The following is a 27,956-nucleotide window of genomic DNA, read 5'->3' as shown; positions in this document are numbered from 1 at the left end:
AGTAACTGCCTACTCCTGGAGTAACTCTGCTCTTGGAGTAACAGGCTGATCATCGAGTAACTGACTGGTTCTGGACTAACTCTGCTCCTGGATTAACTGACTGATCCTGGGTAACTGACTGATCCTGTTGTAACGCTGACTGATCCTGGAGTAACTGCGCTTGGAGTAAGAGACGGTTCTTGTAGTAAATGACTGATCCTGGAGTATCTCTGCTCTTGTAGTAACTAACTGATCCTGGAGTAACTGACTGATCCTGGAGTAACTGACTGATCCTGGAGTAACTCTGCTCCTGGAGTAACTCTGCTCCTGGAATAACTCTCTTCCTGAAATAATTCTGATTGATCCTGGAGTAACTGACTGATCCTGGAGTAACTCTGCTATTGGAGTAACAGACTGATCCTGGAGTAACTGACTTATACTGGAGTGACTCTGACTGATCCTGGAGTAATTGACTGACCCTGGAGTAACTCTGTTCTTGGAGTAAATGACTGATCCTGGAATTACACTGCTCCTGGAGTAACTCTGCTCCTGGAGTAACTCCAATCCTGAAATAATTCTGATTGATCCTGGAGTAAGTGACTGATCCTGCAGTAACTCTGCTCTTGGAGTAACAGAATGATGCTGAGTAATTCTGCTCTTGGATAAAAATCTGATCCTGGAGTAACTCTTCTCCTGGAGGAACTGATACTGAATTAACTGACTGATCCTGAAGTAACCGACATCTCCTGTAGTCACTCTGCTCTTGGAGTAACAGGCTTATCATCGAGTAACTGACTGGTTATGGATTAACTCTGCTCCTGGATTAACTGACTGATCCTGGGGTAACTGACTGATCCTGGAGCAACTGCGCTTGGAATAACAGACTGTTCTAGCAGTAAATGAGTGATCCTGTAGTAACTCTGCTCTTGTAGTAACTAAATAATCCTGGAGTAACTGACTGATCCCGAAGTAACACTGCTCTTGGAGTAACTGACTGATCCTGGAGTAACTCAGCTCTTGGAGTAACTGACTGATCCTGAAGTAACTGACTGATCCTGGAGTAACTGACATCTCCTGGAGTATCTCTGCTCTTGGAGTAACAGGCTGATCATCGAATAACTTACTGGTTAAGGATTAACTCTGCTCCTGAATTAACTGACTGATCCTGGGCTAACAGACTGATCCTAGAGTAATTGTCTGATCCTGGAGTACCTTCACTGATCCTGGAGTAACTGACTCATCCTGGAGTAACTGACTCATCCTGGGGTAACTCTGCTCTTGCAGTAACTGACTGATCCTGGTTTAACTGACTGTTCCTGGAGTAACTGACTGCTCCTGGAGTAACTCTGCTCTTGGACTAACAGGCTGAACATCAAGTAACTGATTGGTTCTGGATTAACTCAGCTCCAGGATTAACTGACTGATCCTGGGGTAACTCTGACTGATCCAGGAGTAACTTCGCTTGGAGTAACAGACTGTTCTTGTAGTAAATGACTGGTCCTGTAGTAACTCTGCTCTTGTAGTAACTAAATGAACCTGGAGTAACTCTGCTCTTGGACTAACAGACTGTTCCTGGAGTAACTGACTGATCCTGGGGTAACAGACAGATCCTAGAGTAATTGTCTGATCCTGGAGTACCTTCACTGATCCTGGAGTAACTGACTGATCCTGGAGTAACTGACTGATCCTGGGGTAACTCTGCTCTTGGAGTAACTGACTGATCCTGGAGTAACTGACTGATCCTGGATTAACTGACTGCTCCTGGAGTAACTCTGCTCTTGGACTAACAGGCTGAACATCGAGTAAATGATTGGTTCTGGATTAACTCAGCTCCAGGATTAACTGACTGATCCTGGGGTAACTGACTGATCCTGGAGTAACTCTGACTGATCCTTGAGTAACTGCGCTTGGAGTAACTGACTGATGCTGGAGTAACTGACTGATCCTGGAGTAACTCTGCTCCAGGAGTAACTCTGCTCTTGGACTAAAAGGCTGAACATCGAGTAACTGATTGGTTCTGGATTAACTCAGCTCCAGGATTAACTGACTGATCCTGGGGTAACTGACTGATCCTGGAGTAACTCTGACTGATCCTTGAGTAACTGCGCTTGGAGTAACTAACTGATCCTGGAGTAACTGACTGATCCTGTAGTAACTCTGCTCTTGTAGTAACTAAATGATCCTGGAGTAACTGACTGATCCCGAAGTAACACTGCTCTTGGAGTAACTGACTGATCCTGGAGTAACTCAGCTCTTGGAGTAACTGACTGATCCTGAAGTAACTGACTGATCCTGGAGTAACTGACATCTCCTGGAGTATCTCTGCTCTTGGAGTAACAGGCTGATCATCGAATAACTGACTGGTTAAGGATTAACTCTGCTCCTGAATTAACTGACTGATCCTGGGGTAACTGACTGATCTTGGAGTAACTCTGACTGATCCTGGAGTAACTGTGCTTGGAGTAACAGACTGTTCTTGTACTAAATGACTGATCCTGTAGTAACTCTGCTCTTGTAGTAACTAAATGAACCTGGAGTAACTCTGCTCTTGGACTAACAGACTGATCCTGGAGTAACTGACTGATCCTGGGGTAACAGACTGATCCTAGAGTAATTGTCTGATCCTGGAGTACCTTCACTGATCCTGGAGTAACTGACTGATCCTGGAGTAACTGACTCATCCTGGGGTAACTCTGCTCTTGCAGTAACTGACTGATCCTGGTTTAACTGACTGTTCCTGGAGTAACTGACTGCTCCTGGAGTAACTCTGCTCTTGGACTAACAGGCTGAACATCAAGTAACTGATTGGTTCTGGATTAACTCAGCTCCAGGATTAACTAACTGATCCTGGGGTAAGTGACTGATCCTGGAGTAACTCTGACTGATCCAGGAGTAACTGCGCTTGGAGTAACAGACTGTTCTTGTAGTAAATGACTGATCCTGTAGTAACTCTGCTCTTGTAGTAACTAAGCTGGCTTGGAGTAACAGACTGTTCTTGTAGTAAATGACTGATCCTGTAGTAACTCTGCTCTTGTAGTAACTAAATGAACCTGGAGTAACTCTGCACTTGGACTAACAGACTGTTCCTGGAGTAACTGACTGATCCTGGGATAACAGACTGATCCTAGAGTAATTGTCTGATCCTGGAGTACCTTCACTGATCCTGGAGTAACTGATTGATCCTGGAGTAACTGACTGATCCTGGAGTAACTGACTCATCCTGGGGTAACTCTGCTCTTGGAGTAACTGACTGATCCTGGAGTAACAGACGTTTCTTCTAGTAAATGACTGATCCTGAAGTATCACTGCTTTTGTAGTAACTATCTGATCCTGGAGTAAGTGACTGATCCTGGAGTAACTTTGCCATTGGAGTAACAGACTGATCCTGGAGTAACTCTGCTCTTGTAGTAACAGACAGATCCTGGAGTAACTGACAGATCCTGGAGTGACTCTCACTGAACCTGGAGTAATTGACTGACCCTGGAGTAACTCTGTAATTGCAGTAACAGACTGATCCTGGAATTACTCTGCTCCTCGAGTAACACAGCTCCTGGAGTAACTCTGCTTTTGGACTAATAGCCTGATCCTAGAGTAACTGACTGGTTCTGGATTAACTCTGCTCCTGGATTAATTGACTGATCCTGGGGTAACAGACTGGTCCTGGAGGAACTGCTCTTGGATTAAAAGACTGATCATGTAGTAAATGACTGATCCTTGAGTAACTCTGCACTTGTAGTAACTAACTGATCCTGGAGTAACTGACTGATCCTGGTGTAACTCTGACTGATCCTGGAGAAACTCTGTTCTTGGACTAACAGACTGATCTTGCAGTAAATGACTGATCCTGGTGTAACTCTGACTGATCCTGGAGTAACTCTGCTCTTGGACTAACAGACTGATCCTGGAATAACTGACTGATCCTGGGGTAACAGACTGAACCTGGAGTAATTGTCTGATCCTCGAGTAAATCTCAGTGAACCTGGAGTAACTGACTGATTCTGGAATAAATCTGCTCGTTGAGTAACAGACTGATCCTGGAGTAACGGACTGATCCTGAAGTAACTCTACTCCTGGAGTAACAGATTGATCCTGGAGTAACTGACTGATCCTGGAGTAACTCTGCTCCTGGAGTAACTGTGCTGCTGGATAAACACTGATCCTGAAATAATTCTGATTGATCCTGGAGTAACTGACTGATCCTGTAGTAACTCTGCTATTGGAGTAAGAGACTGATCCTGGATTAAATCTGCTCTTGGGATAACAGACTGATCCTGGAGTAACTCAGCTCTTGGAGTAACAGACAGATCCTGGAGTAACATACTGCCGCTGGAGTAACTTTCACTGATCCTTGAATAACTGACTAACCCTGGAGTAACTCTGTTCTTGGAGTAACAGACTGATCCTGGAATTACTCTGCTCCTCGAGTAACCCTGCTCCTGGAGTAACTCCGATCCTGAAATAATTTGATTGATCCTGGAGTAACTGACTGATCCTGAAGTAGCTCTACTATTGGAGTAACAGACTGCCCCTAGAGTAACTCTGGTCTTGGAGTAAAAAACTGATCCTGGAGTAACGCTGCTCCTGGAGTAACAGACTGATACTGGAGTAAATGACAGATTCCGAAGTAACATTGCTCTTGGAGTAACTGAGTGATCCTGGAATTACTCTGCTCCTGGAGTAAACCTGCTCCTGGAGTAACTCCGATCCTGAAATAATTCTGATTGATCCTGGAGTAACTGACTGATCCTGAAGTAACTCTGCTATTGGAGTAAAAGACTGATCCTCGAGTTACTCTGCTCTTGGAGTAACAGAATGATCCTGGAATAACTCTGCTCTTGGAGTAAAAAACCGATCCTGGAGTAACGCTGCTCCTGGAGTAACAGACTGATCCTGGAGTAACTGACAGATCCCGAAGTAACATTGCTCTTGGAGTAACAGACTGATCCTGGAGAAACTGACTGATCCTGGAGTAAGTTTGAGCGATCCTGGAGTAAGTCAGACTGATCCTTGAGTAACTCTGCTCTTTGGAGATACAGACTGATTTTGGAATAACCAACTTATCCTGGAATAACTCTGCCCTTGGAGTAACTGACTTATCCTGGAATAACTCTGCTCTTGGAGTAAAAAACTGATCCTGGAGTAAGTTTGACCGATCCTGGAGTAAGTCGGACTGATCCTGGAGTAACTCTGCTCTTGGAGTTACAGACTGATGTTGGAGTAACCAACCTATCCTGGAATAACTCTGCTCTTGGAGTAACTGACTGATCCTGGAGTTTCTGACTGATCCTGGAGTAACGGACTGATCCTGGAGTAACTCAGCTCCTGGAATAACTCTGCTACTGGTGTAACTCTGATCCTGAAATAATTCTGATTCAACCGAAAGTAACTGACTGATCCTGAATTAACTCTGCTCTTGGAGTAACTGACTGATCCTGGAGTAACTGAATGATCCTGGAGTAACTGACTGATCCTGGGGTAACTGACTGATCCTGGAGTAACTCTGACTGATCCTGGAGTAACTGCGCTTGGAGCAACAGACGGTTCTTCTAGTAAATGACTGATCCTGAATTATCACTGCTTTTGTCGTAACTATCTGATCCTGGAGTAACTGACTGATCCTGGAGTAACTCTGCATTGGAGTAACAAACTGATCCTGGAGTAACTCTGCTCTTGTAGTAACAGACAGATCCTGGAGTAACTGACTGATCCTGGAGTGACTCTCACTGTTCCTGGAGTAATTGACTGACCCCGAAGTAACTCTGTTATTGGAGTAACAGACTGATCCTGGAATTAATCTGCTCCTCGAGTAACACTGCTCCTGGAGTAACTCTGCTCTTGGACTAATAGCCTGATCCTAGAGTAACTGACTGGTTCTGGATTAACTCTGCTCCTGGATTAATTGACTGATCCTGGGGTAACTGACTGATCCTGGAGGAACTGCTCTTGGATTAAAAGACTGATCTTGTAGTAAATGACTGATCCTTGAGTAATTCTGCACTTGTAGTAACTAACTGATCCTGGAGTAACTGACTGATCCTGGTGTAACTCTGACTGATCCTGGAGTAACTCTGTTCTTGGACTAACAGACTGATCTTGAAGTAAATGACTGATCCTGGTATTACTGACTGATCCTGGAGTAACTCTGACTGATCCTGGAGTAACTCTGCTCTTGGACTAACAGACTGATCCTGGAATAACTGACTTATCCTGGGGTAACAGACTGATCCTGGAGTAATTGTCTGATCCTCGAGTAAATCTCACTGAACCTGGATTAACTGACTGATTCTGGAATAAATCTGCTCGTTGAGTAACAGACTGATCCTGGAGAATTGGACTGATCCTGAAGTAACTCTACTCCTGGAGTAACAGATTGATCCTGGAGTAACTGACTGATCCTGGAGTAACTCTGCTCCTGGAGTAACTCTGCTGCTGGAGTAACACTGATTCTGAAATAATTCTGATTGATCCTGGAGTAACTGACTGATCCTGTAGTAACTCTGCTATTGGAGTAAGAGACTGATCCTGGATTAAATCTGCTCTTGGGATAACAGACTGATCCTGGAGTAACTCAGCTCTTGGAGTAACAGACAGATCCTGGAGTAACATACTGCCGCTGGAGTAACTTTCACTGATCCTTGAATAACTGACTTACCCTGGAGTAACTCTGTTCTTGGAGTAACAGACTGATCCTGGAATTACTCTGCTCCTCGAGTAACCCTGCTCCTGGAGTAACTCCGATCCTGAAATAATTTGATTGATCCTGGAGTAACTGACTGATCCTGAAGTAGCTCTACTATTGGAGTGACAGACTGCCCCTGGAGTAACTCTGGTCTTGGAGTAAAAAACTGATCCTGGAGTAACGCTGCTCCTGGAGTAACAGACTGATACTGGAGTAAATGACAGATCCCGAAGTAACATTGCTCTTGGAGTAACTGACTGATCCTGGAATTACTCTGCTCCTGGAGTAACTCTGCTGCTGGAGTAACTCCGATCCTGAAATAATTCTGATTGATCCTGGAGTCACTGACTGATCCTGAAGTAACTCTGCTATTGGAGTAAAAGACTGATCCTCGAGTAACTCTGCTCTTGGAGTAACAGAATGATCCTGGAATAACTCTGCTCTTGGAATAAAAAAACTGATCCTGGAGTAACGCTGCTCCTGGAGTAACAGACTGATCCTGGAGTAACTGACAGATCCCGAAGTAACATTGCTCTTGGAGTAACAGACTGAACCTGGAGAAACTGACTGATCCTGGAGTAAGTTTGAGCGATCCTGGAGTAAGTCAGACTGATCCTTGAGTAACTCTGCTCTTTGCAGATACAGACTGATCTTGGAATAACCAACTTATCCTGGAATAACTCTGCTCTTGGAGTAACTGACTTATCCTGGAATAACTCTGCTCTTGGAGTAAAAAACTGATCCTGGAGTAAGTTTGACCGATCCTGGAGTAAGTCGGACTGATCCTGGAGTAACTCTGCTCTTGGAGTTACAGACTGATGTTGGAGTAACCAACTTATCCTGGAATAACTCTGCTCTTGGAGTAACTGACTGATCCTGGAGTTTCTGACTGATCCTGGAGTAACGGACTGCTCCTGGAGTAACTCAGCTCCTGGAATAACTCTGCTACTGGTGTAACTCTGATCCTGAAATAATTCTGATTCAACCGAAAGTAACTGACTGATCCTGAATTAACTCTGCTCTTGGAGTAACTGACTGATCCTGGAGTAAATCTGCTCTTGGGGTAACAGACTGATCCTGGAGTAAATGACTGATCCTGGAGTAACGGACTGCTCCTGGAGTAACTCTGCTCTTCGACTAACAGCCTGATCCGTGAGTAACTGACTGGTTCTGGATTAACTCTGCTCCTGGATTAATTGACTGATCCTGGAGTAACTCTGACTGATCCTGGAGGAACTGCTCTTGGAGTAACAGACTGATCTTGTAGAAAATGACTGATCCTTGAGTAACTCTGCTCTTGTAGAAACTAACTGATCCTGGAGTAACTGACTGATCCTGGAGTAACTCTGCTCCTGGAATAATTCTGCTACAGGAGTAACTCTGATCCTGAAATAATTCTGATTCAACCGAAAGTAACTGACTGATCCTGAATTAACTCTGCTCTTGGAGTAACTGACTGATCCTGGAGTAACTGCCTACTCCTGGAGTAACTCTGCTCTTGGAGTAACAGGCTGATCATCGAGTAACTGACTGGTTCTGGACTAACTCTGCTCCTGGATTAACTGACTGATCCTGGGTAACTGACTGATCCTGTTGCAACTCTGACTGATCCTGGAGTAACTGTGCTTGGAGTAAGAGACGGTTCTTGTAGTAAATGACTGATCCTGGAGTATCTCTGCTCTTGTAGTAACTAACTGATCCTGGAGTAACTGACTGATCCTGGAGTAACTGACTGATCCTGGAGTAACTCTGCTCCTGGAGTAACTCTGCTCCTGGAATAACTCTCTTCCTGAAATAATTCTGATTGATCCTGGAGTAACTGACTGATCCTGGAGTAACTCTGCTATTGGAGTAACAGACTGATCCTGGAGTAACTGACTTATACTGGAGTGACTCTGACTGATCCTGGAGTAATTGACTGACCCTGGAGTAACTCTGTTCTTGGAGTAAATGACTGATCCTGGAATTACACTGCTCCTGGAGTAACTCTGCTCCTGGAGTAACTCCAATCCTGAAATAATTCTGATTGATCCTGGAGTAACTGACTGATCCTGCAGTAACTCTGCTATTGGAGTAAAAGACTGATCCTGGAGTAACTCTGCTCTTGGAGTAACAGAATGATGCTGAGTAATTCTGCTCTTGGATAAAAATCTGATCCTGGAGTAACTCTTCTCCTGGAGGAACTGATACTGAATTAACTGACTGATCCTGAAGTAACCGACATCTCCTGTAGTCACTCTGCTCTTGGAGTAACAGGCTGATCATCGAGTAACTGACTGGTTATGGATTAAGTCTGCTCCTGGATTAACTGACTGATCCTGGGGTAACTGACTGATCCTGGAGTAACTCTGACTGATCCTGGAGCAACTGCGCTTGGAGTAACAGACTGTTCTAGCAGTAAATGAGTGATCCTGTAGTAACTCTGCTCTTGTAGTAACTAAATAATCCTGGAGTAACTGACTGATCCCGAAGTAACACTGCTCTTGGAGTAACTGACTGATCCTGGAGTAACTCAGCTCTTGGAGTAACTGACTGATCCTGAAGTAACTGACTGATCCTGGAGTAACTGACATCTCCTGGAGTATCTCTGCTCTTGGAGTAACAGGCTGATCATCGAATAACTTACTGGTTAAGGATTAACTCTGCTCCTGAATTAACTGACTGATCCTGGGCTAACAGACTGATCCTAGAGTAATTGTCTGATCCTGGAGTACCTTCACTGATCCTGGAGTAACTGACTCATCCTGGAGTAACTGACTCATCCTGGGGTAACTCTGCTCTTGCAGTAACTGACTGATCCTGGTTTAACTGACTGTTCCTGGAGTAACTGACTGCTCCTGGAGTAACTCTGCTCTTGGACTAACAGGCTGAACATCAAGTAACTGATTGGTTCTGGATTAACTCAGCTCCAGGATTAACTGACTGATCCTGGGGTAACTCTGACTGATCCAGGAGTAACTTCGCTTGGAGTAACAGACTGTTCTTGTAGTCAATGACTGGTCCTGTAGTAACTCTGCTCTTGTAGTAACTAAATGAACCTGGAGTAACTCTGCTCTTGGACTAACAGACTGTTCCTGGAGTAACTGACTGATCCTGGGGTAACAGACTGATCCGAGAGTAATTGTCTGATCCTGGAGTACCTTCACTGATCCTGGAGTAACTGACTGATCCTGGAGTAACTGACTGATCCTGGGGTAACTCTGCTCTTGGAGTAACTGACTGATCCTGGAGTAACTCTGCTCTTGGACTAACAGGCTGAACATCGAGTAAATGATTGGTTCTGGATTAACTCAGCTCCAGGATTAACTGACTGATCCTGGGGTAACTGACTGATCCTGGAGTAACTCTGACTGATCCTTGAGTAACTGCGCTTGGAGTAACTGACTGATCCTGGAGTAACTGACTGATCCTGGAGAAACTCTGCTCCAGGAGTAACTCTGCTCTTGGACTAAAAGGCTGAACATCGAGTAACTGATTGGTTCTGGATTAACTCAGCTCCAGGATTAACTGACTGATCCTGGGGTAACTGACTGATCCTGGAGTAACTCTGACTGATCCTTGAGTAACTGCGCTTGGAGTAACTAACTGATCCTGGAGTAACTGACTGATCCTGGAGAAACTCTGCTCTTGTAGTAACTAAATGATCCTGGAGTAACTGACTGATCCCGAAGTAACACTGCTCTTGGAGTAACTGACTGATCCTGGAGTAACTCAGCTCTTGGAGTAACTGACTGATCCTGAAGTAACTGACTGATCCTGGAGTAACTGACATCTCCTGGAGTATCTCTGCTCTTGGAGTAACAGGCTGATCATCGAATAACTGACTGGTTAAGGATTAACTCTGCTCCTGAATTAACTGACTGATCCTGGGGTAACTGACTGATCTTGGAGTAACTCTGACTGATCCTGGAGTAACTGTGCTTGGAGTAACAGACTGTTCTTGTACTAAATGACTGATCCTGTAGTAACTCTGCTCTTGTAGTAACTAAATGAACCTGGAGTAACTCTGCTCTTGGACTAACAGACTGATCCTGGAGTAACTGACTGATCCTGGGGTAACAGACCGATCCTAGAGTAATTGTCTGATCCTGGAGTACCTTCACTGATCCTGGAGTAACTGACTCATCCTGGAGTAACTGACTCATCCTGGGGTAACTCTGCTCTTGCAGTAACTGACTGATCCTGGTTTAACTGACTGTTCCTGGAGTAACTGACTGCTCCTGGAGTAACTCTGCTCTTGGACTAACAGGCTGAACATCAAGTAACTGATTGGTTCTGGATTAACTCAGCTCCAGGATTAACTGACTGATCCTGGGGTAACTGACTGATCCTGGAGTAACTCTGACTGATCCAGGAGTAACTGCGCTTGGAGTAACAGACTGTTCTTGTAGTAAGTGACTGATCCTGTAGTAACTCTGCTCTTGTAGTAACTAAATGAACCTGGAGTAACTCTGCACTTGGACTAACAGACTGTTCCTGGAGTAACTGACTGATCCTGGGATAACAGACTGATCCTAGAGTAATTGTCTGATCCTGGAGTACCTTCACTGATCCTGGAGTAACTGATTGATCCTGGAGTAACTGACTGATCCTGGAGTAACTGACTCATCCTGGGGTAACTCTGCTCTTGGAGTATCTGACTGATCCTGGAGTAACTGACTGATCCCGGATTAACTGACTGCTCCTGGAGTAACTCTGCTCTTGGACTAACAGGCTGATCATCGAGTAACTGATTGGTTCCGGATTAACTCTGCTCCAGGATTAACTGACTGATCCTGGGGGAACTGACTGATCCTGGAGTAAATCTGACTGATCCTTGAGTAACTGCACTTGGAGTAACTAACTGATCCTGGAGTAAGTTTGACCGATCCTGGAGTAAGTCGGACTGATCCTGGAGTAACTCTGCTCTTGGAGTTACAGACTGATGTTGGAGTAACCAACTTATCCTGGAATAACTCTGCTCTTGGAGTAACTGACTGATCCTGGAGTTTCTGACTGATCCTGGAGTAACGGACTGCTCCTGGAGTAACTCAGCTCCTGGAATAACTCTGCTACTGGTGTAACTCTGATCCTGAAATAATTCTGATTCAACTGAAAGTAACTGACTGATCCTGAATTAACTCTGCTCTTGGTGAAACTGACTGATCCTGGAGTAAATCTGCTCTTGGGGTAACAGACTGATCCTGGAGTAAATGACTGATCCTGGAGTAACGGACTGCTCCTGGAGTAACTCTGCTCTTCGACTAACAGCCTGATCCGTGAGTAACTGACTGGTTCTGGATTAACTCTGCTCCTGGATTAATTGACTGATCCTGGAGTAACTCTGACTGATCCTGGAGGAACTGCTCTTGGAGTAACAGACTGATCTTGTAGAAAATGACTGATCCTTGAGTAACTCTGCTCTTGTAGAAACTAACTGATCCTGGAGTAACTGACTGATCCTGGAGTAACTCTGCTCCTGGAATAATTCTGCTACAGGAGTAACTCTGATCCTGAAATAATTCTGATTCAACCGAAAGTAACTGACTGATCCTGAATTAACTCTGCTCTTGGAGTAACTGACTGATCCTGGAGTAACTGCCTACTCCTGGAGTAACACTGCTCTTGGAGTAACAGGCTGATCATCGAGTAACTGACTGGTTCTGGACTAACTCTGCTCCTGGATTAACTGACTGATCCTGGGTAACTGACTGATCCTGTTGCAACTCTGACTGATCCTGGAGTAACTGTGCTTGGAGTAAGAGACGGTTCTTGTAGTAAATGACTGATCCTGGAGTATCTCTGCTCTTGTAGTAACTAACTGATCCTGGAGTAACTGACTGATCCTGGAGTAACTGACTGATCCTGGAGTAACTCTGCTCCTGGAGTAACTCTGCTCCTGGAATAACTCTCTTCCTGAAATAATTCTGATTGATCCTGGAGTAACTGACTGATCCTGGAGTAACTCTGCTATTGGAGTAACAGACTGATCCTGGAGTAACTGACTTATACTGGAGTGACTCTGACTGATCCTGGAGTAATTGACTGACCCTGGAGTAACTCTGTTCTTGGAGTAAATGACTGATCCTGGAATTACACTGCTCCTGGAGTAACTCTGCTCCTGGAGTAACTCCAATCCTGAAATAATTCTGATTGATCCTGGAGTAACTGACTGATCCTGCAGTAACTCTGCTATTGGAGTAAAAGACTGATCCTGGAGTAACTCTGCTCTTGGAGTAACAGAATGATGCTGAGTAATTCTGCTCTTGGATAAAAATCTGATCCTGGAGTAACTCTTCTCCTGGAGGAACTGATACTGAATTAACTGACTGATCCTGAAGTAACCGACATCTCCTGTAGTCACTCTGCTCTTGGAGTAACAGGCTGATCATCGAGTAACTGACTGGTTATGGATTAAGTCTGCTCCTGGATTAACTGACTGATCCTGGGGTAACTGACTGATCCTGGAGTAACTCTGACTGATCCTGGAGCAACTGCGCTTGGAGTAACAGACTGTTCTAGCAGTAAATGAGTGATCCTGTAGTAACTCTGCTCTTGTAGTAACTAAATAATCCTGGAGTAACTGACTGATCCCGAAGTAACACTGCTCTTGGAGTAACTGACTGATCCTGGAGTAACTCAGCTCTTGGAGTAACTGACTGATCCTGAAGTAACTGACTGATCCTGGAGTAACTGACATCTCCTGGAGTATCTCTGCTCTTGGAGTAACAGGCTGATCATCGAATAACTTACTGGTTAAGGATTAACTCTGCTCCTGAATTAACTGACTGATCCTGGGCTAACAGACTGATCCTAGAGTAATTGTCTGATCCTGGAGTACCTTCACTGATCCTGGAGTAACTGACTCATCCTGGAGTAACTGACTCATCCTGGGGTAACTCTGCTCTTGCAGTAACTGACTGATCCTGGTTTAACTGACTGTTCCTGGAGTAACTGACTGCTCCTGGAGTAACTCTGCTCTTGGACTAACAGGCTGAACATCAAGTAACTGATTGGTTCTGGATTAACTCAGCTCCAGGATTAACTGACTGATCCTGGGGTAACTCTGACTGATCCAGGAGTAACTTCGCTTGGAGTAACAGACTGTTCTTGTAGTCAATGACTGGTCCTGTAGTAACTCTGCTCTTGTAGTAACTAAATGAACCTGGAGTAACTCTGCTCTTGGACTAACAGACTGTTCCTGGAGTAACTGACTGATCCTGGGGTAACAGACTGATCCGAGAGTAATTGTCTGATCCTGGAGTACCTTCACTGATCCTGGAGTAACTGACTGATCCTGGAGTAACTGACTGATCCTGGGGTAACTCTGCTCTTGGAGTAACTGACTGATCCTGGAGTAACTCTGCTCTTGGACTAACAGGCTGAACATCGAGTAAATGATTGGTTCTGGATTAACTCAGCTCCAGGATTAACTGACTGATCCTGGGGTAACTGACTGATCCTGGAGTAACTCTGACTGATCCTTGAGTAACTGCGCTTGGAGTAACTGACTGATCCTGGAGTAACTGACTGATCCTGGAGAAACTCTGCTCCAGGAGTAACTCTGCTCTTGGACTAAAAGGCTGAACATCGAGTAACTGATTGGTTCTGGATTAACTCAGCTCCAGGATTAACTGACTGATCCTGGGGTAACTGACTGATCCTGGAGTAACTCTGACTGATCCTTGAGTAACTGCGCTTGGAGTAACTAACTGATCCTGGAGTAACTGACTGATCCTGGAGAAACTCTGCTCTTGTAGTAACTAAATGATCCTGGAGTAACTGACTGATCCCGAAGTAACACTGCTCTTGGAGTAACTGACTGATCCTGGAGTAACTCAGCTCTTGGAGTAACTGACTGATCCTGAAGTAACTGACTGATCCTGGAGTAACTGACATCTCCTGGAGTATCTCTGCTCTTGGAGTAACAGGCTGATCATCGAATAACTGACTGGTTAAGGATTAACTCTGCTCCTGAATTAACTGACTGATCCTGGGGTAACTGACTGATCTTGGAGTAACTCTGACTGATCCTGGAGTAACTGTGCTTGGAGTAACAGACTGTTCTTGTACTAAATGACTGATCCTGTAGTAACTCTGCTCTTGTAGTAACTAAATGAACCTGGAGTAACTCTGCTCTTGGACTAACAGACTGATCCTGGAGTAACTGACTGATCCTGGGGTAACAGACCGATCCTAGAGTAATTGTCTGATCCTGGAGTACCTTCACTGATCCTGGAGTAACTGACTCATCCTGGAGTAACTGACTCATCCTGGGGTAACTCTGCTCTTGCAGTAACTGACTGATCCTGGTTTAACTGACTGTTCCTGGAGTAACTGACTGCTCCTGGAGTAACTCTGCTCTTGGACTAACAGGCTGAACATCAAGTAACTGATTGGTTCTGGATTACCTCAGCTCCAGGATTAACTGACTGATCCTGGGGTAACTGACTGATCCTGGAGTAACTCTGACTGATCCAGGAGTAACTGCGCTTGGAGTAACAGACTGTTCTTGTAGTAAGTGACTGATCCTGTAGTAACTCTGCTCTTGTAGTAACTAAATGAACCTGGAGTAACTCTGCACTTGGACTAACAGACTGTTCCTGGAGTAACTGACTGATCCTGGGATAACAGACTGATCCTAGAGTAATTGTCTGATCCTGGAGTACCTTCACTGATCCTGGAGTAACTGATTGATCCTGGAGTAACTGACTGATCCTGGAGTAACTGACTCATCCTGGGGTAACTCTGCTCTTGGAGTATCTGACTGATCCTGGAGTAACTGACTGATCCCGGATTAACTGACTGCTCCTGGAGTAACTCTGCTCTTGGACTAACAGGCTGATCATCGAGTAACTGATTGGTTCCGGATTAACTCTGCTCCAGGATTAACTGACTGATCCTGGGGGAACTGACTGATCCTGGAGTAAATCTGACTGATCCTTGAGTAACTGCACTTGGAGTAACTAACTGATCCTGGAGTAACTGACTGATCCTGGAGTAACTCTGCTCCTGGAGTAACTCAGCTCCTGGAATAACTCTGATCCTGAAATAATTTTGATTGATCCTGGAGTAACTGACTGATCCTGAAGTAGCTCTGCTATTGGAGTAAAAGACTGATCCTGGAGTAACTCTTCTCCTGGAGGAACAGACTGATACTGAATTAACTGACTGATCCTGAAGTAACTGACATCTCCTGGAGTCACTCTGCTCTTGGAGTAACAGGCTGATCATCGAGTAACTGACTGGTTATGGATTAACTCTGCTCCTGGATTAACTGACTGATCCTGGGGTAACTGACTGATCCTGGAGTAACTCTGACTGATCCTGGAGTAACTGCGCTTGGAGTAACAGACTGTTCTAGCAGTAAATGAGTGATCTTGTAGTAACTCTGCACTTGTAGTAACTAAATAATCCTGGAGTAACTGACTGATCCCGAAGTAACACTGCTCTTGGAGTAACTGACTGATCCTGGAGTAACTCAGCTCTTGGAGTAACTGACTGAACCTGAAGTAACTGACTGATCCTGGAGTAACTGACATCTCCTGGAGTATCTCTGCTCTTGGAGTAACAGGCTGATCATCGAATAACTTACTGGTTAAGGATTAACTCTGCTCCTGAATTAACTGACTGATCCTGGGGTAACTGACTGATCCTGGAGTAACTCTGACTGATCCTGGAGTAACTGTGCTTGGAGTAACAGACTGTTCTTGTACTAAATGACTGATCCTGTAGTAACTATGCTCTTGTAGTAACTAAATGAACCTGGAGTAACTCTGCTCTTGGACTAACAGACTGATCCTGGAGTAACTGACTGATCCTGGGGTAACAGACTGATCCTAGAGTAATTGTCTGATCCTGGAGTACCTTCACTGATCCTGGAGTAACTGACTCATCCTGGAGTAACTGACTCATCCGGGGGTAACTCTGCTCTTGCAGTAACTGACTGATCCTGGTTTAACTGACTGTTCCTGGAGTAACTGACTGCTCCTGGAGTAACTCTGCTCTTGGACTAACAGGCTGAACATCAAGTAACTGATTGGTTCTGGATTAACTCAGCTCCAGGATTAACTGACTGATCCTGGGGTAACTCTGACTGATCCAGGAGTAACTTCGCTTGGAGTAACAGACTGTTCTTGTAGTAAATGACTGGTCCTGTAGTAACTCTGCTCTTGTAGTAACTAAATGAACCTGGAGTAACTCTGCTCTTGGACTAACAGACTGTTCCTGGAGTAACTGACTGATCCTGGGGTAACAGACTGATCCTAGAGTAATTGTCTGATCCTGGAGTACCTTCACTGATCCTGGAGTAACTGACTCATCCTGGAGTAACTGACTGATCCTGGAGTAACTGACTGATCCTGGAGTAACTGACATCTCCTGGAGTATCTCTGCTCTTGGAGTAACAGGCTGATCATCGAATAACTTACTGGTTAAGGATTAACTCTGCTCCTGAATTAACTGACTGATCCTGGGGTAACTCTGCTCTTGGAGTAACTGACTGATCCTGGAGTAACTGACTGATCCTGGATTAACTGACTGCTCCTGGAGTAACTCTGCTCTTGGACTAACAGGCTGAACATCGAGTAAATGATTGGTTCTGGATTAACTCAGCTCCAGGATTAACTGACTGATCCTGGGGTAACTGACCGATCCTGGAGTAACTCTGACTGATCCTTGAGTAACTGCGCTTGGAGAAACTAACTGATCCTGGAGTAACTGACTGATCCTGGAGTAACTGACTGATCCTGGAGTAACTCTGCTCCAGGAGTAACTCTGCTCTTGGACTAAAAGGCTGAACATCGAGTAACTGATTGGTTCTGGATTAACTCAGCTCCAGGATTAACTGACTGATCCTGGGGTAACTGACTGATCCTGGAGTAACTCTGACTGATCCTTGAGTAACTGCGCTTGGAGAAACTAACTGATCCTGGAGTAACTGACTGATCCTGTAGTAACTCTGCTCTTGTAGTAACTAAATGATCCTGGAGTAACTGACTGATCCCGAAGTAACACTGCTCTTGGAGTAACTGACTGATCCTGGAGTAACTCAGCTCTTGGAGTAACTGACTGATCCTGAAGTAACTGACTGATCCTGGAGTAACTGACATCTCCTGGAGTATCTCTGCTCTTGGAGTAACAGGCTGATCATCGAATAACTGACTGGTTAAGGATTAACTCTGCTCCTGAATTAACTGACGGATCCTGGGGTAACTGACTGATCTTGGAGTAACTCTGACTGATCCTGGAGTAACTCAGCTCTTGGAGTAACTGACTGATCCTGAAGTAACTGACTGATCCTGGAGTAACTGACATCTCCTGGAGTTCTCTGCTCTTGGAGTAACAGGCTGATCATCGAATAACTTACTGGTTAAGGATTAACTCTGCTCCTGAATTAACTGACTGATCCTGGGGTAACTGACTGATCCTGGAGTAACTCTGACTGATCCTGGAGTAACTGCGCTTGGAGTAACAGACTGTTCTTGTACTAAATGACTGATCCTGTAGTAACACTGCTCTTGTAGTAACTAAATGAACCTGGAGTAACTCTGCTCTTGGACTAACAGACTGATCCTGGAGTAACTGACTGATCCTGGGGTAACAGACTGATCCTAGAGTAATTGTCTGATCCTGGAGTACCTTCACTGATCCTGGAGTAACTGACTCATCCTGGAGTAACTGACTCATCCTGGAGTAACTCTGCTCTTGCATTAACTGACTGATCCTGGTTTAACTGACTGTTCCTGGAGTAACTGACTGCTCCTGGAGTAACTCTGCTCTTGGACTAACAGGCTGAACATCAAGTAACTGATTGGTTCTGGATTAACTCAGCTCCAGGATTAACTGACTGATCCTGGGGTAACTCTGACTGATCCAGGAGTAACTTCGCTTGGAGTAACAGACTGTTCTTGTAGTCAGTGACTGGTCCTGTAGTAACTCTGCTCTTGTAGTAACTAAATGAACCTGGAGTAACTCTGCTCTTGGACTAACAGACTGTTCCTGGAGTAACTGACTGATCCTGGGGTAACAGACTGATCCGAGAGTAATTGTCTGATCCTGGAGTACCTTCACTGATCCTGGAGTAACTGACTGATCCTGGAGTAACTGACTGATCCTGGGGTAACTCTGCTCTTGGAGTAACTGACTGATCCTGGATCCTAACTCTGCTCTTGGACTAACAGGCTGAACATCGAGTAAATGATTGGTTCTGGATTAACTCAGCTCCAGGATTAACTGACTGATCCTGGGGTAACTGACTGATCCTGGAGTAACTCTGACTGATCCTTGAGTAACTGCGCTTGGAGTAACTGACTGATCCTGGAGTAACTGACTGATCCTGGAGAAACTCTGCTCCAGGAGTAACTCTGCTCTTGGACTAAAAGGCTGAACATCGAGTAACTGATTGGTTCTGGATTAACTCAGCTCCAGGATTAACTGACTGATCCTGGGGTAACTGACTGATCCTGGAGTAACTCTGACTGATCCTTGAGTAACTGCGCTTGGAGTAACTAACTGATCCTGGAGTAACTGACTGATCCTGGAGAAACTCTGCTCTTGTAGTAACTAAATGATCCTGGAGTAACTGACTGATCCCGAAGTAGCTCTGCTATTGGAGTAAAAGACTGATCCTGGAGTAACTCTTCTCCTGGAGGAACAGACTGATACTGAATTAACTGACTGATCCTGAAGTAACTGACATCTCCTGGAGTCACTCTGCTCTTGGAGTAACAGGCTGATCATCGAGTAACTGACTGGTTATGGATTAACTCTGCTCCTGGATTAACTGACTGATCCTGGGGTAACTCTGCTCTTGGAGTAACTGACTGATCCTGGATTAACTGACTGCTCCTGGAGTAACTCTGCTCTTGGACTAACAGGCTGAACATCGAGTAAATGATTGGTTCTGGATTAACTCAGCTCCAGGATTAAATGACTGATCCTGGGGTAACTGACTGATCCTGGATTAACTCTGACTGATCCTTGAGTTACTGCGCTTGGAGAAACTAACTGATCCTGGAGTAAATGACTGATCCTGGAGTAACTGACTGATCCTGGAGTAACTCTGCTCCAGGAGTAACTCTGCTCTTGGACTAAAAGGCTGAACATCGAGTAACTGATTGGTTCTGGATTAACTCTGCTCCAGGATTAACTGACTGATCCTGGGGGAACTGACTGATCCTGGATTAAATCTGACTGATCCTTGAGTAACTGCGCTTGGAGTAACTAACTGATCCTGGAGAAACTGACTGATCCTGGAGTAACTCTGCTCCTGGAGTAACTCAGCTCCTGGAATAACTCTGATCCTGAAATAATTTTGATTGATCCTGGAGTAACTGACTGATCCTGAAGTAGCTCTGCTATTGGAGTAAAAGACTGATCCTGGAGTAACTCTTCTCCTGGAGGAACAGACTGATACCGAATTAACTGACTGATCCTGAAGTAACTGACATCTCCTGGAGTCACTCTGCTCTTGGAGTAACAGGCTGATCATCGAGTAACTGACTGGTTATGGATTAACTCTGCTCCTGGATTAACTGACTGATCCTGGGGTAAATGACTGATCCTGGAGTAACTCTGACTGATCCTGGAGTAACTGCGCTTGGAGTAACAGACTGTTCTAGCAGTAAATGAGTGATCTTGTAGTAACTCTGCACTTGTAGTAACTAAATAATCCTGGAGTAACTGACTGATCCCGAAGTAACACTGCTCTTGGAGTAACTGACTGATCCTGGAGTAACTCAGCTCTTGGAGTAACTGACTGAACCTGAAGTAACTGACTGATCCTGGAGTAACTGACATCTCCTGGAGTATCTCTGCTCTTGGAGTAACAGGCTGATCATCGAATAACTTACTGGTTAAGGATTAACTCTGCTCCTGAATTAACTGACTGATCCTGGGGTAACTGACTGATCCTGGAGTAACTCTGACTGATCCTGGAGTAACTGTGCTTGGAGTAACAGACTGTTCTTGTACTAAATGACTGATCCTGTAGTAACTATGCTCTTGTAGTAACTAAATGAACCTGGAGTAACTCTGCTCTTGGACTAACAGACTGATCCTGGAGTAACTGACTGATCCTGGGGTAACAGACTGATCCTAGAGTAATTGTCTGATCCTGGAGTACCTTCACTGATCCTGGAGTAACTGACTCATCCTGGAGTAACTGACTCATCCGGGGGTAACTCTGCTCTTGCAGTAACTGACTGATCCTGGTTTAACTGACTGTTCCTGGAGTAACTGACTGCTCCTGGAGTAACTCTGCTCTTGGACTAACAGGCTGAACATCAAGTAACTGATTGGTTCTGGATTAACTCAGCTCCAGGATTAACTGACTGATCCTGGGGTAACTCTGACTGATCCAGGAGTAACTTCGCTTGGAGTAACAGACTGTTCTTGTAGTAAATGACTGGTCCTGTAGTAACTCTGCTCTTGTAGTAACTAAATGAACCTGGAGTAACTCTGCTCTTGGACTAACAGACTGTTCCTGGAGTAACTGACTGATCCTGGGGTAACAGACTGATCCTAGAGTAATTGTCTGATCCTGGAGTACCTTCACTGATCCTGGAGTAACTGATTGATCCTGGAGTAACTGACTGATCCTGGAGTAACTGACTGATCCTGGAGTAACTGACATCTCCTGGAGTATCTCTGCTCTTGGAGTAACAGGCTGATCATCGAATAACTTACTGGTTAAGGATTAACTCTGCTCCTGAATTAACTGACTGATCCTGGGGTAACTCTGCTCTTGGAGTAACTGACTGATCCTGGAGTAACTGACTGATCCTGGATTAACTGACTGCTCCTGGAGTAACTCTGCTCTTGGACTAACAGGCTGAACATCGAGTAAATGATTGGTTCTGGATTAACTCAGCTCCAGGATTAACTGACTGATCCTGGGGTAACTGACCGATCCTGGAGTAACTCTGACTGATCCTTGAGTAACTGCGCTTGGAGAAACTAACTGATCCTGGAGTAACTGACTGATCCTGGAGTAACTGACTGATCCTGGAGTAACTCTGCTCCAGGAGTAACTCTGCTCTTGGACTAAAAGGCTGAACATCGAGTAACTGATTGGTTCTGGATTAACTCAGCTCCAGGATTAACTGACTGATCCTGGGGTAACTGACTGATCCTGGAGTAACTCTGACTGATCCTTGAGTAACTGCGCTTGGAGAAACTAACTGATCCTGGAGTAACTGACTGATCCTGTAGTAACTCTGCTCTTGTAGTAACTAAATGATCCTGGAGTAACTGACTGATCCCGAAGTAACACTGCTCTTGGAGTAACTGACTGATCCTGGAGTAACTCAGCTCTTGGAGTAACTGACTGATCCTGAAGTAACTGACTGATCCTGGAGTAACTGACATCTCCTGGAGTATCTCTGCTCTTGGAGTAACAGGCTGATCATCGAATAACTTACTGGTTAAGGATTAACTCTGCTCCTGAATTAACTGACTGATCCTGGGGTAACTGACTGATCCTGGATTAACTCTGACTGATCCTGGAGTAACTGTGCTTGGAGTAACAGACTGTTCTTGTACTAAATGACTGATCCTGTAGTAACACTGCTCTTGTAGTAACTAAATGAACCTGGAGTAACTCTGCTCTTGGACTAACAGACTGATCCTGGAGTAACTGACTGATCCTGGGGTAACAGACTGATCCTAGAGTAATTGTCTGATCCTGGAGTACCTTCACTGATCCTGGAGTAACTGACTCATCCTGGAGTAACTGACTCATCCTGGAGTAACTCTGCTCTTGCAGTAACTGACTGATCCTGGTTTAACTGACTGTTCCTGGAGTAACTGACTGCTCCTGGAGTAACTCTGCTCTTGGACTAACAGGCTGAACATCAAGTAACTGATTGGTTCTGGATTAACTCAGCTCCAGGATTAACTGACTGATCCTGGGGTAACTCTGACTGATCCAGGAGTAACTTCGCTTGGAGTAACAGACTGTTCTTGTAGTCAGTGACTGGTCCTGTAGTAACTCTGCTCTTGTAGTAACTAAATGAAACTGGAGTAACTCTGCTCTTGGACTAACAGACTGTTCCTGGAGTAACTGACTGATCCTGGGGTAACAGACTGATCCTAGAGTAATTGTCTGATCCTGGAGTACCTTCACTGATCCTGGAGTAACTGACTGATCCTGGAGTAACTGACTGATCCTGGGGTAACTCTGCTCTTGGAGTAACTGACTGATCCTGGATTAACTGACTGCTCCTGGAGTAACTCTGCTCTTGGACTAACAGGCTGAACATCGAGTAAATGATTGGTTCTGGATTAACTCAGCTCCAGGATTAAATGACTGATCCTGGGGTAACTGACTGATCCTGGATTAACTCTGACTGATCCTTGAGTTACTGCGCTTGGAGAAACTAACTGATCCTGGAGTAACTGACTGATCCTGGAGTAACTGACTGATCCTGGAGTAACTCTGCTCCAGGAGTAACTCTGCTCTTGGACTAAAAGGCTGAACATCGAGTAACTGATTGGTTCTGGACTAACTCTGCTCCAGGATTAACTGACTGATCCTGGGGGAACTGACTGATCCTGGAGTAAATCTGACTGATCCTTGAGTAACTGCGCTTGGAGTAACTAACTGATCCTGGAGAAACTGACTGATCCTGGAGTAACTCTGCTCCTGGAGTAACTCAGCTCCTGGAATAACTCTGATCCTGAAATAATTTTGATTGATCCTGGAGTAACTGACTGATCCTGAAGTAGCTCTGCTATTGGAGTAAAAGACTGATCCTGGAGTAACTCTTCTCCTGGAGGAACAGACTGATACTGAATTAACTGACTGATCCTGAAGTAACTGACATCTCCTGGAGTCACTCTGCTCTTGGAGTAACAGGCTGATCATCGAGTAACTGACTGGTTATGGATTAACTCTGCTCCTGGATTAACTGACTGATCCTGGGGTAACTCTGCTCTTGGAGTAACTGACTGATCCTGGATTAACTGACTGCTCCTGGAGTAACTCTGCTCTTGGACTAACAGGCTGAACATCGAGTAAATGATTGGTTCTGGATTAACTCAGCTCCAGGATTAAATGACTGATCCTGGGGTAACTGACTGATCCTGGATTAACTCTGACTGATCCTTGAGTTACTGCGCTTGGAGAAACTAACTGATCCTGGAGTAAATGACTGATCCTGGAGTAACTGACTGATCCTGGAGTAACTCTGCTCCAGGAGTAACTCTGCTCTTGGACTAAAAGGCTGAACATCGAGTAACTGATTGGTTCTGGATTAACTCTGCTCCAGGATTAACTGACTGATCCTGGGGGAACTGACTGATCCTGGATTAAATCTGACTGATCCTTGAGTAACTGCGCTTGGAGTAACTAACTGATCCTGGAGAAACTGACTGATCCTGGAGTAACTCTGCTCCTGGAGTAACTCAGCTCCTGGAATAACTCTGATCCTGAAATAATTTTGATTGATCCTGGAGTAACTGACTGATCCTGAAGTAGCTCTGCTATTGGAGTAAAAGACTGATCCTGGAGTAACTCTTCTCCTGGAGGAACAGACTGATACCGAATTAACTGACTGATCCTGAAGTAACTAACATCTCCTGGAGTCACTCTGCTCTTGGAGTAACAGGCTGATCATCGAGTAACTGACTGGTTATGGATTAACTCTGCTCCTGGATTAACTGACTGATCCTGGGGTAACTGACTGATCCTGAAGTAACTCTGACTGATCCTGGAGTAACTGCGCTTGGAGTAACAGACTGTTCTAGCAGTAAAAGAGTGATCTTGTAGTAACTCTGCTCTTGTAGTAACTAAATAATCCTGGAGTAACTGACTGATCCCGAAGTAACACTGCTCTTGGAGTAACTGACTGATCCTGGAGTAACTCAGCTCTTGGAGTAACTGACTGAACCTGAAGTAACTGACTGATCCTGGAGTAACTGACATCTCCTGGAGTATCTCTGCTCTTGGAGTAACAGGCTGATCATCGAATAACTTACTGGTTAAGGATTAACTCTGCTCCTGAATTAACTGACTGATCCTGTGGTAACTGACTGATCCTGGAGTAACTCTGACTGATCCTGGAGTAACTGTGCTTGGAGTAACAGACTGTTCTTGTACTAAATGACTGATCCTGTAGTAACTCTGCTCTTGTAGTAACTAAATGAACCTGGAGTAACTCTGCTCTTGGACTAACAGACTGATCCTGGAGTAACTGACTGATCCTGGGGTAACAGACTGATCCTAGAGTAATTGTCTGATCCTGGAGTACCTTCACTGATCCTGGAGTAACTGACTCATCCTGGAGTAACTGACTCATCCGGGGGTAACTCTGCTCTTGCAGTAACTGACTGATCCTGGTTTAACTGACTGTTCCTGGAGTAACTGACTGCTCCTGGAGTAACTCTGCTCTTGGACTAACAGGCTGAACATCAAGTAACTGATTGGTTCTGGATTAACTCAGCTCCAGGATTAACTGACTGATCCTGGGGTAACTCTGACTGATCCAGGAGTAACTTCGCTTGGAGTAACAGACTGTTCTTGTAGTAAATGACTGGTCCTGTAGTAACTCTGCTCTTGTAGTAACTAAATGAACCTGGAGTAACTCTGCTCTTGGACTAACAGACTGTTCCTGGAGTAACTGACTGATCCTGGGGTAACAGACTGATCCCAGAGTAATTGTCTGATCCTGGAGTACCTTCACTGATCCTGGAGTAACTGATTGATCCTGGAGTAACTGACTGATCCTGGAGTAACTGACTGATCCTGGAGTAACTGACATCTCCTGGAGTATCTCTGCTCTTGGAGTAACAGGCTGATCATCGAATAACTTACAGGTTAAGGATTAACTCTGCTCCTGAATTAACTGACTGATCCTGGGGTAACTCTGCTCTTGGAGTAACTGACTGATCCTGGAGTAACTGACTGATCCTGGATTAACTGACTGCTCCTGGAGTAACTCTGCTCTTGGACTAACAGGCTGAACATCGAGTAAATGATTGGTTCTGGATTAACTCAGCTCCAGGATTAACTGACTGATCCTGGGGTAACTGACCGATCCTGGAGTAACTCTGACTGATCCTTGAGTAACTGCGCTTGGAGAAACTAACTGATCCTGGAGTAACTGACTGATCCTGGAGTAACTGACTGATCCTGGAGTAACTCTGCTCTTGGACTAACAGGCTGAACATCAAGTAACTGATTGGTTCTGGATTAACTCAGCTCCAGGATTAACTGACTGATCCTGGGGTAACTCTGACTGATCCAGGAGTAACTTCGCTTGGAGTAACAGACTGTTCTTGTAGTAAATGACTGGTCCTGTAGTAACTCTGCTCTTGTAGTAACTAAATGAACCTGGAGTAACTCTGCTCTTGGACTAACAGACTGTTCCTGGAGTAACTGACTGATCCTGGGGTAACAGACTGATCCCAGAGTAATTGTCTGATCCTGGAGTACCTTCACTGATCCTGGAGTAACTGATTGATCCTGGAGTAACTGACTGATCCTGGAGTAACTGACTGATCCTGGAGTAACTGACATCTCCTGGAGTATCTCTGCTCTTGGAGTAACAGGCTGATCATCGAATAACTTACAGGTTAAGGATTAACTCTGCTCCTGAATTAACTGACTGATCCTGGGGTAACTCTGCTCTTGGAGTAACTGACTGATCCTGGAGTAACTGACTGATCCTGGATTAACTGACTGCTCCTGGAGTAACTCTGCTCTTGGACTAACAGGCTGAACATCGAGTAAATGATTGGTTCTGGATTAACTCAGCTCCAGGATTAACTGACTGATCCTGGGGTAACTGACCGATCCTGGAGTAACTCTGACTGATCCTTGAGTAACTGCGCTTGGAGAAACTAACTGATCCTGGAGTAACTGACTGATCCTGGAGTAACTGACTGATCCTGGAGTAACTCTGCTCCAGGAGTAACTCTGCTCTTGGACTAAAAGGCTGAACATCGAGTAACTGATTGGTTCTGGATTAACTCAGCTCCAGGATTAACTGACTGATCCTGGGGTAACTGACTGATCCTGGAGTAACTCTGACTGATCCTTGAGTAACTGCGCTTGGAGAAACTAACTGATCCTGGAGTAACTGACTGATCCTGTAGTAACTCTGCTCTTGTAGTAACTAAATGATCCTGGAGTAACTGACTGATCCCGAAGTAACACTGCTCTTGGAGTAACTGACTGATCCTGGAGTAACTCAGCTCTTGGAGTAACTGACTGATCCTGAAGTAACTGACTGATCCTGGAGTAACTGACATCTCCTGGAGTATCTCTGCTCTTGGAGTAACAGGCTGATCATCGAATAACTTACTGGTTAAGGATTAACTCTGCTCCTGAATTAACTGACTGATCCTGGGGTAACTGACTGATCCTGGAGTAACTCTGACTGATCCTGGAGTAACTGCGCTTGGAGTAACAGACTGTTCTTGTACTAAATGACTGATCCTGTAGTAACACTGCTCTTGTAGTAACTAAATGAACCTGGAGTAACTCTGCTCTTGGACTAACAGACTGATCCTGGAGTAACTGACTGATCCTGGGGTAACAGACTGATCCTAGAGTAATTGTCTGATCCTGGAGTACCTTCACTGATCCTGGAGTAACTGACTCATCCTGGAGTAACTGACTCATCCTGGAGTAACTCTGCTCTTGCAGTAACTGACTGATCCTGGTTTAACTGACTGTTCCTGGAGTAACTGACTGCTCCTGGAGTAACTCTGCTCTTGGACTAACAGGCTGAACATCAAGTAACTGATTGGTTCTGGATTAACTCAGCTCCAGGATTAACTGACTGATCCTGGGGTAACTCTGACTGATCCAGGAGTAACTTCGCTTGGAGTAACAGACTGTTCTTGTAGTCAGTGACTGGTCCTGTAGTAACTCTGCTCTTGTAGTAACTAAATGAAACTGGAGTAACTCTGCTCTTGGACTAACAGACTGTTCCTGGAGTAACTGACTGATCCTGGGGTAACAGACTGATCCTAGAGTAATTGTCTGATCCTGGAGTACCTTCACTGATCCTGGAGTAACTGACTGATCCTGGAGTAACTGACTGATCCTGGGGTAACTCTGCTCTTGGAGTAACTGACTGATCCTGGATTAACTGACTGCTCCTGGAGTAACTCTGCTCTTGGACTAACAGGCTGAACATCGAGTAAATGATTGGTTCTGGATTAACTCAGCTCCAGGATTAAATGACTGATCCTGGGGTAACTGACTGATCCTGGATTAACTCTGACTGATCCTTGAGTTACTGCGCTTGGAGAAACTAACTGATCCTGGAGTAACTGACTGATCCTGGAGTAACTGACTGATCCTGGAGTA

This window comes from Carcharodon carcharias, chromosome 3 (assembly GCF_017639515.1).
Source record: "Carcharodon carcharias isolate sCarCar2 chromosome 3, sCarCar2.pri, whole genome shotgun sequence".
Classification (NCBI taxonomy): domain Eukaryota; kingdom Metazoa; phylum Chordata; class Chondrichthyes; order Lamniformes; family Lamnidae; genus Carcharodon; species Carcharodon carcharias.
The sequence above is the reverse complement of the archived record's forward strand: the minus strand, read 5'-3'. Positions refer to the sequence as shown.